The sequence below is a fragment of the Equus caballus genome, chromosome 21, assembly GCF_041296265.1.
Source record: "Equus caballus isolate H_3958 breed thoroughbred chromosome 21, TB-T2T, whole genome shotgun sequence".
Taxonomy (NCBI): Eukaryota; Metazoa; Chordata; class Mammalia; order Perissodactyla; family Equidae; genus Equus; species Equus caballus.
Window position 1 is genome coordinate 38,523,867 of NC_091704.1, and position 13,100 is coordinate 38,536,966.

Consider the following 13,100-nt stretch of genomic DNA (forward strand, 5'->3'; position numbering starts at 1 on the left):
CTCTCCAACTAGACTGAGTGTAAGGAGGATGGGAGCCTGGCCTCATTCATTTTTGTGTGCCCGGCATTCAACACAGTGCCTAGCACAAAGCAGCCTCTCAATGTCTGTTAATTGAATTAGACTGTGTTTAGTGGAAAGAATGAGTCCATTAAACATAGAAAAAAAGGCATGATCAATCTACATGCTAGGTGGAGAAAACCATGTTTGTTTCCACTAATGTTTCTGAAAACAGAGGACTAGAAATTGACTGTGGGCACAAAAATTATAATTTAATGGTATATTTGATTTAAAGAGTCAAAATTATCTTACACAGCAAGAACACACTAAAACTCTTTAACAGTCACTTTTTTGCATTTATCCTTTATTGAAGCAAGTTTCTACCTTACAGAATAACGTAGACATTAATTTCTTTGTAGCAGGTACTTTGCAAAGCACTTCCCCTGTGGCACCACACTGCCTCCCCGAGGCCGATACTCTTACTGCCCCCACTTCACAGGTGAAAAACCCACGGTTTCACAGATGATATTGACACAAAATTGGTAAATGTTGGGGCTCCTATGTGCACCCAGATAGTCTGAATTGCAGAGCTCATGATCTTGTACTTTTTGCTCACTTACACTTAAAAAAAAACCTGAGCCCCTTAATTGGGATGTTCAAAAGTAGAAAATGAAAATAGGTAGAGGTAAGTCAGTCTTAGAGAGATCGGTGTTCTTCCACCTGCCTCTCTTTCCTCTCCCCACTGCCCACCCCAAATATCAGGTTGCTCCCTTCTTGCTAGAATAAGGCTGCTGGGAAACCTGAGTTGCACTCCTGTCCCAGCGTTAACCAGTACTGTGAACTGAATCTCATCTATAAAATCAGAAAATTCCTACCTGGAAGATGTGCCATGAGAAGTAGACACCATGAACATTCTAGAGTAGACTTTCCTTGATGGTTAGAAGATGTGGGTAACTCACTGCCCCAAATCACTTTTCTGTGCCTCTTCTGTAGTAGGTTCAAACTGCCGCTGCTCTGACCTATACTACAATCAATTCAACTTGGAAAAATACCATCGGAATGGTCCAATTTCCCCCTCAATTCCATCAGTTCTGACTTTTGGAATCAATGTGCACCAAAGGTTAATGCTAACACCCATCGTTCTGCCCTTTTTTGATTTCTGACACCCTGACAGGCCTGGACCAAACTTCGCCTTATCTCTTCTCCCAGACACACGCTTCTTTGGGCCTAGAGACTGAAGCTATGGCACACCTATGTTTTTCCTGTAGAAAGCAGGCTTGGAATTCTGCGTCGGAGGAGGCAGAGCCTCCAGCGTCATTAGCCCTACTCCAGGAACCTTCCGGGCCCTGGGCGCTGCCTTACTTCCCCAAGCTGGGCGACCCTTTTCAGCACAGCCCTGAATTCTCCTTGGACTCGCTCCACTGTTTTTGCGGGCTGTCAAGCGGGAACTGTTCCGGATGTGGCCGTTTGTTCAAGGAAAGCTGCGACCCCTGCCCAGAGTGTCCCGAGCCCCAGCCCACAGCCTGGGCCCCGATGGATCTACAGGCACCCGCGGGAGAGGCTGACCCTGCAGAAGATCTGAGCCCCGGAGCAAACAGAGAGAGTGACACCTTGGGAACCTCCCAGGAGACCGGGGCCCGCGTCAGCGGGGACTTGCCTGCACTCCTCCCAGCAGAGCCCACCCTGGGGCTCCCACTATAAGGGTCAGAGCCCTCCCTGGGGCTCCCAATCTAAGGGGCGCGCAGCACAGCGCTCAAGTCCGGATCCTGACAACACTGGTCTGAGCCCCGGGACTGCCCCCTCCACGTGGAGGACCCGCGGGCTTCCCTGAGAACGAATCTCTTTCTTATTCGCCCCTTTTTCTTAGACGACTTTAAAGCTTTTCAATAAAATTTTACCAAAAAAAAAAAAAATCAAAATTGCCTTCGATTTTCGTTTTCCCGTCTGACTGAAGGATGGGAGTGGACAGTGGAACGCTGGACGCGTAGCAGGGTCTGGGGGTTGGGGGAAGGACAGGACTCGGTAAATTCCCTTCCCCTCACTGCAGGAAACTGAGGTTTGTTCCTTCTCGTTACTGTAGAGTATTTGATTTTGTGACTAGATCACAATTTATTTATCAATTACCCTGCTAATGGACATAATTTCCAGTTTGGGGCCATCCTGAAGTGTTACTTGAACTTTACCAGAAGTGGCTTTAGGGGAACATAAATACACACTTCTGTTGGTTATATAACTGGAGTAGAATTGTGGGGTTGTATGGTCCGTATGTTCAGTTTGAGTGGTTATGGACACACAGATTTCCACAATATTATGCCAACCTATATCTCACCAGCAGTGTATGAGAATTTGCTGTTGAGAAGCTTACTCCACATCCTTTCCAATATAGGGCATTTTCTGTCTTTGTCATTTTAGGCATTTAGGTGCATTGTAGAAGTAGAGAATTATGGTTTTAATTTGCAGTTCCCTAATGACTAGTAAATCTGAGTGTCTTTTAATATCCTTATTGGCCCAGTCGCATGTTTATCCCCTTGATTACTTTTATACAGCAAGTCTTTATTATACATAGAGAAGAATATTGAAGAAACCAGGTTTGGCATGTTTAGGTATGAATCTGTGGAGACTATTTTCTTTTTTTATTTTTAATTTATTTTTTATTGCAGTATAACATTATATAACTTCCAGGTGTACATCATGGTACATTTCAAATTCTGTGTAGATTACATCATGTTCACCACCCACAACTTATTTTCTGAAGGCCTGCAAGGAGAAAGCTAGACCCAGAAAGTCTGCAATTTCTACCTAACGATGAGTCCATCACACAATCATTTAACACAAGACTGGGGAGTTGACTTACAATGCAATTGAACAGATTCTATTTCCTGTGACTAATATGATCTATAGGTGAACAGCATAATGTTTTATAAGCTTTGTGTCCATCACATGCTTTGATATTAAAGGTTACATTTCTGTAAGATTAAGAAACAGAGCCCACAGACACTTAGTTTTAAATAAGAATCTTTCTCTACCTGTCCAGCCCTATAAATTGCTCTTTTCTTTTTAACTCTGGTCACAAAGTAAATATTTCCTAATGTATCCCTTCTCTTACTAAGAAGAATAAAATTAGAATTTCAAAATACTTTTTTTTCTTGCTGAGGCTTCTCATCTAACGTCACAACAACCTATAATTTCTTTTAATTATTACTAAGGCTGACTAAAGTTTTTTAGATTTATAGTTAGCCCTTTTCAGAGCAGTAACTGCTGACAATCAGCCACATAACCTACAGCACAACTAACTAGATCCATAACTATATCCATCTCCAGCCTTTAGCAGCATTGTATGCCTTACATCAGTTTAAATATTAATTCTTCAAAGAGGTCTGAGTGAGCACCCACTCAAAAGTATCCCTACCACATTGTTTTATTTTCATCATTGACTTAAAAGTGCCCAATTCTTGTTTGTGTATTTATTGACTCCCCATTACCAGGTCAACCCCATGAAGTAGATGTCTGTCTTACTCAATGCTTTATCCCCAGCACCCAGAGTGGTGTTGGCTCCTCCCTAGTATGTGCTTGAATGAAATCACCACACAAAGTTTTAAAGACATTGTGTATTAAACTCATATAAATTTAGCAGGGCCATGTGCGGTATATTTGAGACTTGGCTCATCAGTAATATCCCCTTAGTCTTTCCCTCACTCTTTTTCTCACCTATCTTCTATGGTCCCCAAATCTGTACCTGGGGGCATGAACCACTTGCCCACCCTGACAGCTAGGAGATTCCACTTTTTGTAACCTCAAACATTCTCATAAATCCATAAAAATATCATTGACACACACACACTTTTATAGGCCCATAAAATTATCAATGACACAAACACACTTTTATAGGCTCTGTGAAGAAAGTGGATTACCAGTGTGGCATGGAAACAGTGTTCTATCACTTCTGGTGATACAGATGAGGTGGAGTCTGGGCGACTCCGTATCACAGCCAGCTGACCTCCCAGGCGTCTACTTGGATTGAGTGTTTTTCAGACCTCAGCACCATCATTTTATAAAAATCAGTTTCAAAAACCCCTCGGTGAAACAAGTTAGAGTTGGTTTTTGGGAAGCAGGGTTGGAAGGGGAGACTTGGAGACCCAGAAGAAAGTAGAGAATTCTCTAGGCTCTTTGCAGAGTTAGGTGACGGATGGAGAGTTTTGCACCTGAGTCTGGGAGCTCAGCAGCTTTTAAGATTTCCTGCTTCTCTAAGCCAAGATGCCCCCTTTGCATCCTCACGTCCGTGTTTGCCCTGGGACAGAGGTTGAAGTCTACAACTGGGGTTGATGTAGTACGTAGAGCCAGAAAGAAGAGTGTCAGCAGTAAGTGAGCTGGTCTTCCATGTTCACAGGGATTAAAGGGAGCAACTGAAGCATCTCAGAAAACATCTCATTTAGGATTGTGTTTAGAGCCTACCCAGCATCCTAATGAGGAGAATAGTATTGTTTGACAGATGCTTCCCATTAAATGCAATTATATTGCTACAACAGTCATTCATGTATCATTTGCTAGGCACCTACTAGGTATCAGACACATTTCTAGGTCCTAGGAATATAGTGAACAAGAAAGACAAGTGTACTACTTTGATGGAGCATATCATTGAGCAAAAATATTAAATAAAATTATAACCTACTTAATTTACAGTGGAGACCCAAATAAGGTGATGAGAATTTGAATGAGTTTTCAGAGAAGTTGACTAGTTATTTTCCAATAAATCTTCTGGGAGAATGCAAGAATGAAAAGGAAGCTGTTTTTTGCGTGTGTTTTTTATTTTGATTGAGTCCAAAAAATTCACAAATTCTTTCTCCAGAAATGTTCATATACTTCAACATGTATTTGGCAGCGTCTGCAAAAAACTTAAAACAAAATGTCCAATAATGTCCCATCATATTTGCAATGATTAATGCATCAAAGATTAGGAAGCCAATTTAATGATTTCCAAACTCCACATTAATTAATAAAATGATTGAACATTATGTTAGGTGCTGGAGAGAAAATGGTCACCAAATTACATAAAATCCCCGCTTTCATGCAGCCTAGCATCCAATAGGATAGACATGAAAAATCATTCAGGGAGATACAAGTGCAATAGGAAATAGAATAAGTGACCTAATCAGACAGGTGTCAAGGAAGGTTTCTCAGGTCAAGTATGTAGAAGATGAGACCCGAAGGAAAAGAGGGAGTGATAGAGGGGAAGAGAAAAGGGAAGAAGCCCCAGGCAGAGGAACAGCCCATTCTAGAAAGCCTGGTAATCTTGTTTGGCTGATTAGTGAAACAAACAGACCTGGTGCCTGGGCCTTGGACAGCTAGTAGGAGAGTGGCCTAAACCGAGGTGAGAGAGACATTAAGGAGCCAGATCCTGGAGTGCCTTGTAAGCTTTATTAAGGATTTCAGATTTTATCCCCAGAGCAATGGAAAAACACAAAAGTTTTTTTTTTTTCTTGAACAGGAAAGTAACCTAAATAGAATTGTTTTTGTAAAAAAGATCAGCCTGCTGTGTGGAAAATAGGTGACATGTTCAGCTGCAGGTGCTGGCGGCAGAGTTAAGCTGCTGTGTAGGTCCCTGTGAGACATTGTGGCTGCTTCAGGATGGTGCTGGTGAAAATGGAGACAGGCAGAGCGCTGGAATCGACATTGTTCCCTGACTGACTGGAAAACAGTTTCTGTGGCTTCCAGCAAAAGTAAGCCTAGATACACTTGTTTTCAACACTAGATCCTTTGTCATCCTCCTATTATCTCTATCCTAGAAAGTATGCCATCCTGAAAACTGTCTTCCTATATGTTTAGTTTGAGCTAGATTGTGTTACTATGTTTATACAGAACTCTCAATGTAACATTCTATTTAATAGTTTCTTATGTGATGTTGATAATTGACACAAAAGATACATTGTCTTCCAGTTCAAAGTTCTGAATATAATTATCCAACCAGGGAAATTAAACTGGTTATCACACAATGTTTCTAACTGCTGTGTTCCATGAGCACCTGGGAATCGGTGGAGTTCAATTGGCTGGAATGGGGTCATAGGGACACAATGTCGCTCTTAAGTGCTGGCTGGGAATTTTAGGAGACTTGTACACACATGTTAAAGTGGTACAGCATTATTTTGTAATCTCATAATTCTCAGTGCTATCTTGGGTCTCTTTGTTCTTGGACCCAGACTAGCTGATATTCACTGCTGCCACACAGCCACTTCAGTGGGTCCCTCCTATTGTCCCTATTGCCGTTGCCTTAGTTTGAGCCCTCATGTTTTCTGTCCTAAAACACTGCGGTCTTAGTTCTCATTTCTGTGTCCCATTCTCTCCATCCACTTTCATGCCATTCCTTCCACTCTGCCCCTAATATGCTTTTTCTAAGATGAAAGGCAGATCATATGACACTCCTGTGATAAATTCTTTACGGTATCTCAAAGGCATTAGGCATAACACCCAAGTTCGTTAATGCAGGATGAAAAATGCTGAATGATCTGACCTCTCTTTACTTATCCTCGTCTTCTAAGATTACTTCTCAAAACTATCCACACAATCATTCTTACTACTTGCAATCCCTGGAATCACTTTCACAGGAAAATCAAAAAGTGGAAAATTAAAAATCAAAATGTGGGTTACGCTGTCCAAGGTTTGTCTCCATTAGATTTGTTTATATGTCTGATGAACATTCATTTAAAACTATCCATCTTTTACTTATTCTTTTCCTCTAGATCAACTTGCCTAACAAAAGACCAATCACTAAATCATGAACCTCCTAAATAGATTGCTGGAAGCCAATTTACCATATTTACTTCCTTCTTTTAATCCTGTAGTTTATTGAGCAGTTTTCATCGGCTGGTCTTATCTACATTTTAAAGAATGTTGAATTTGTCTCAACTGTTTTTCTGCTGCTGGTAGTAAGTGTGAAATAAAAAATCCTAGAAAAATATAAAAGATCCACTGACCTTTTATGTAATGTTAAGTGCTAATGGTACAAAAGAGAATGAGCCCAATTTTGCAAATGTATATGTATTACCTGCATTTCCACAAACATACATAGAGACAAACATATGAAAATGTCAACACTGGTGTTAGCTGCCCGTTGAAATTATAGGTGACTTACTTTTATTCTTTAGTCTGTTTTCCGTTTCCATGTTTTCTACAATTAGTGTATATTATTTTTGCAACACTAAAAAGAGTTATCATAGGGATGAATACACATGAAATATAATAAATAGTTTTTGGAAACAGACCTGCAAATTCCTACTCTGCCTCTCACCAGCTATATGACTTTGGGTAAATTAAGATGAGCTAACCCCTCTGAGCAGGTTTTCTCACTTGATACACGTGGATAATACAGTTCTTTCTAATGAGGATTAAACGATACCACATGTAGGTACTCACTCACATTCAATAATTCTTTCCTCCGCTAGCGAAACGAGCTATGAGTCCAAGCCTTGTACAAGGCTGTGTTGACATAGCGGGTGTGACATGGATTCCTTCAGCTGGCACTTACAGCGGCCTCCCGAGGGCGTGGGCCGCGGCGTCTGCTCCTGCCCGGGCTGAGCCACCGCCTCCTTTCGCCTTCGCCCCCTTGTGGTTGGAGTGATGCCTTTTCCCCGCCGGCCTTAGAGGGATAAGGCACAATCCTTCCCCAGGCTCCACGAGCTCTCGGCGGGTACAGCAGGCAGACGGGGATTGGCAGCAGGGAGCTGGGACCCGGGTGGTGCACCCCGCCCTCCCGGGCCGGCTTGCTGGGCGCGGCGACGGGAGGCCGCGCGAGGAGCCCACGTCTCGTAGGCCTGGGGTGGGCGCGCGGTGGGCGGCCCGGGCACCGGAGCGGGAAGCCTCGGGCTGGGTGGGAGACCCGACGCCAAGACGTCTACAAGAGCCAGGAAAGTTCCTTCGCTCTCGGAGGGCCCCAGCCAAGAGCAGCTGGAACCAGGAGGTGGCCGGGCCACGCTGAGGACCGGAGGCACCCAGGGCGAGCGGCGCGGACCCAGGTCTTCAGCCTCAAACCCAGCCCGGCCCCGGCGGAGCCGCCCCCCGCGCGCTCAGCGCGGCCCGAAGCTCTTTCTGCTGGTTTCTCCAGCAACTCGTCTGCCCGCCCCGACGCCTGGAGCCGCCGGCTTCTCGCCCCCGGGGGCCCAGAGAGGCCTCGGCCCCGCAGCGGGAGAGAGGACTCCGGCCTCCCGGGAGCCCACCCGGGGCTGCGTTGGCTCAGGGCGCGGTGGGGGTGCTCCGCGCTATCCTGGTTCCAAAGGTCGCCGGGGATTTCCGGCCACCAGGGGCCTCCTGGTGGGCACAGAGCATCGGAGCACCGGGAGGCCTGAGCGAGGGTGATCCGGCTGAAGCCGGAGGGGACCAGGCTCCCGAGAAAGAGCCCTTCCGGCCCAAATCAAGAGCTGCGGGAGTTTGTAGTATTTATCACCCTGCCCCCCACCACCCCCGCCCCCGCCTCCTTGATTGTCTTCAGGTGAGCGTGTTCCTTTCTCGGATGCTCTCTCTGGCATTTTCCATCCTCACAGTAAAAGGGCCCTGACTGTGCCATGGGAAGCGAGCTTTGAGATAGTTTAACATTCCTAGGTTGGAATCACAGGAAGGGTCATCCATGAAGTTAATGAGACTTAAGCTTTCAGGAGCGTAAAATTGGCAAAATCAAGATTTTTTTTTTCTTTCCTAAAGACACCCCCTCGCCCCCAAGTTACATAAGCTTTCTGCTCCACGAAACCTACACGCGCCCCTGGCCAGAGTGACTGAGGGTAAGACTGTGTATGGGGGTTTCAAAAGATGTGGTTGTAATAGAGGCGCTGGAGAGAGAGAGAAAGAACTAGAATGTCCTTACGGGGAGGGGAGCGGGAGGGGAGCGGGAGGGGACCGGCTTCAGACTGAAGCGCAAAGGTCATCGTGACCCGTGACCCGAGAAGCCTGTGTGCCTCCTGCTTCCCTTTCTCTCTCTTCCCTGCTTCCGGTCCACTCTCGTGGACCCACTCACTTGGTTTTGGTCTGTCCACCGAGGGCGGTCGACGACTGTGCCCAAGGGGAGTGCTGAGTTCCTGCAGTTCTTGCTGGTGGCCCAGTGAGGTAAGTTTGGTGACAAATGAAGTGGCAGCTGCCCCTCCCCGCCACTGCAAGCTACTCTTTCTACTGCGCTGGATGCAGAGGAAGTATTTTTACTTTCTCAGACCCCAAAGGAACCTTGATAAGATTTTTCTGGTTGTGTTTAATCGTGGGGTGAATCGACATGTTCCCTGGGGAATTAGAAAAGTTGATGTCTTATAGTAAAACGTTTGTCAGAATGTTCTATTGAGAATTTCTTGTTGACGATTGTTTATATTTTTTTGGCTTTAAATGTTTGTTTAAAATACTTATTAACCTTTAATAATTATGACAAAGTTGAAATCCCTTATATTCCTGTTTCTTTTTCTCATTCACTTATCTCTTTCCCCAGAGACAATGAGTATCATGAATTTGGTGTTTATCTTCCCCTAGTTGTTACACCTTCAATGTGTGTGTACACCATCAAGCAACATTTTGTACTTCTAGTGTTTTGGAATTTACATTCATGGTATCTTACTGTAAGTGGGTTTGTCACTTGCTGCTTTTACAGAACACTTGATTTTGTCAGGATTTTTAATTTGTCTTAACCTGATACTTGCATCTTATTATCAATGAGATTGAACCTATTTCTATTTGGATTTTCTTTTCTGTGAAGCTCTAATCCACATATATGGGGCAGAGCAAACTAAAAGCTAGAATCAGCTCACACCTTGAGTGTTACCTAGAGTTCATTCCTTTCCCCTTGATAAGAGAAAGGAAAAGAAAGAACTGACAGGTGCCTGCCATGGGGGAGTGGTTAAAGTTCCATGCACTCACTGGCTTCCACTGCCCAGGTTCGCAGGTTCATATCCCAGCATGGACCTATTCCACTCATCAGCCATGCTGTGGTGGTGCCCCACATACAAAACAGAGGAAGACTGGCACAGATTTTAACTCAGGGTGAATCTTCTTCACCAAAAAAAAAGAGAAAAAGACAGACAAGGGGCTGGCCCATGGCCGAGTGTTAAGTTTGCATGCTCTATTCCAGGGGCCCAGGGTTTCACCAGTCCTGATCCTAGATGTGGACCTAGCACTACTCATCAAGCCATGCAGAGGTGGCGTCCCACATAGCAGAACTAGCAGGATCTACAACTAGAATACACAACTATGTAGTGGGGGACTTTGGAGAGAAGAAGAAAAAAAGAAGATTGGTGACAGATATTAACTCAGAGCCAATCTTTAAAAAAAAAAAAAAAGAACAGACAAATAAGTCATGCCCAGGCTGCCTTCCTGGGTGTATGTCAGGTTCATATTATTACTGTCATTATCATTATTTTTTTCTAATCTAGGGTTTTGAGCATCAGAGATTCGCAGTAACAGTGTTAACTTCCCAACATTTTGGCTTCTTTTCAAATGAAGCAAGGTTGGCTTCTGTTTATCTCTTGGAGCCTTTGCAGGGAGCATGTTGCTGGTAAATGACTGTGGGGCAAAGACTTAAAGGGCTTGCTGGCAGCCCAGACTTTGCAGGGGGCATTGTGTCTGCAGGTGGGAAATAGGATCACGCAGATAAGAAAAAGCTTCTTGTCAGTAATCTTTGCCCAGTATTCTATAGAGTAGCGTTTTTTTCCTTAAATGTAGGAGTATTTTTAATGTATATTTATCTTTTATTAATATCCTATATATTAGCCTTTGTTACATATATTTAATATATTTTCTTCCAGAATGATGCTGGCTTTGTTTCTCATATCTTATCAACAGATGTAGTTGACAGCTCAGTGTAGTCAAATTTATCAATATTTCCCATTGACTTATACTTTGTGGTATCTACTTTCTGTATTTCATCTAAGAATTTCTCTGATTTCAATATCATGAAGATACTCTTCTGTGTTTTCTTCTAGTTATGAAATTTTAATTTTCATATTTAGGTTTTTTTAATTCATCCTTGGTTTATATTGTATTGGGTATGAAGTATGGATTAAAAATATTTTTCATATGGAAATAAAATTATCCAATCGTTTGTTGCTTATTGATATGAAATGTCTCCATTTTATAAAAACTCACATTTATGCTTGTCTCTTTCAGCCTATGTAAGATTCCCTCATTAATTGTCTTCCCAAAGGAATTGGAATGAGGAAAAGGGGGAATGGATTCTAGTGGTCATATTTGCTACTCACTCTGCACGAGTGGGCACATGTAACACCTCAGGTGCCATTGATGATGTAATCATTTCTCTACACATCTGCCTCACTGGCCAGAATGTGAGCACCCAATGGACAGTGAATGTCCTCATCTTCAGACTGCCAGCATCTAGCAAAATGCCTGGTACTTAAACATTGTACAATGTTTGCTGAAGAATGGAGGAGTTGCCATGAAGACAAGGGAAATAACACTTAAGCTGATGTCCACTGATCACTGAGAGAGCTGACACTTAAGGTCCCTGTGTTCTCTCTTACTTTGCCTCTCCAGTCCTGGCCTTTGGTGGGTTTTAAGTGTGAACTTGAAGGCCTCCCCTACCTTTTCTGACTCGGCTCTAAGCCCAACCTAGTTTGGCAATCCTGAGGTCTTGACTTTAGCTTAAAGATTCTAATTCCTATTTCAGCCCTTCTTTGACAGGTTGACTAAGTGCTTTAGCTGTATCCTTTTTCGGACAGATGTCATTGGATCTGACCAACAAGAAAAGCCAGGGTTCTTTTCCTCACTTCAACAAAAGTCTGTTTTGTATAAATGGGTTCTTTCATGCCTTTTAGGTGGCACATTACCACGTTTCTAATGACCTTGTTATAATAACAAATATTTAAATTCGTTGTTTATATAAGACATTGACTCTCATTGGCACAATATGGGTTCCATTTGCTTTGGGAGAAGAAGAAAATTCCTGGGAAGAGCCTAGTGGGACCCCAGGTGAGGTTGTATAATTGTTTGGTGTTGTCAACTAGGGTGCTGTATCTCCTCTCTACTTTTTCATCACACTCAGGGGACAGGCACCACCCACTTAAAGCTACGAGCCCCTTAACCAAACATATGGAGAAAGATGCAGGAGCTAGGAGGAGAGAGAGTGAGAGTGGAGTATAGCGTGTTCTGTGCCTGACACCTTCCTCTTCATTCTTTCCCTAGTGGAAAATGGACACTGGTACTTCTTCATCACCTTCTTTTTAAAACTCTGATGCCCTGACAATGCTCTTTCCAGAATTCTACAAGTCAATTTCACGTTCTCCTTACAGTTAATATAACCTTATTTTTTTTTAACCTGAACTAATTTTTTTTTAATACCTCATTTTCTGGTTGCCATTGTGGGACCCACTTCTTTCTTTACTGCCCCTGTGTCATCTTTTGGCCTGGAGTTTCAGGTGGGGTTTTTGTAGACATTGGTGTCTTTGGCTCAGCAGCCTGAAGACTGCTAACCTTTCACCTGAGCTTTGTGTTCAGTGGTGACCTGCTTCCACAGAGCCACACAGAATCCCTTTGGTTTATAGCTGATTCTGTGGGGCTTTTCCATTGTTCTGTTTTGCTTTATTTCAACACAAAGATCTGTGAGTTATCAAAATAAGCAAATACATAGGATAGGTCATAAGAGAATCGTGGAAGGAGTAAGCAATCTTAGAACAGCAGACCGCACATCCTAAGTGAGAGCAGGCGCAGATGCACATCTAGGAGCATGTTAACTTGTAAAGTAGGCTGGTTCTTGGATTCTTGGTTCTTCCACCTAGATCTCTATTTTCTTATTAAAAGTCAAAATCACAGGACAGTGTAGGATTATTCATCTATTTGAAGTGAAACAAGTTGCTTACATGTAATGTAATCCAGAAATGGAAAACAAATGTGCCTAGGGAGTTCATGTAAAGCTCAAGTGAAAACACGTAAGACAAGTAGGAAACAATGATGCAGTGTGGTGTAGAGTCAGTGCCCAAGTGATTTGGTACATATTGTAAATTTCAATAAAGAGAGATCTTATAGTGATCAAACTATAGTTAATATTTGTTTACAATATGGCAACTATAATTTAATTTTTTAAAATGAATACATTATGAGCAAATCTGTTATAATTCATAAAAATGTTGACC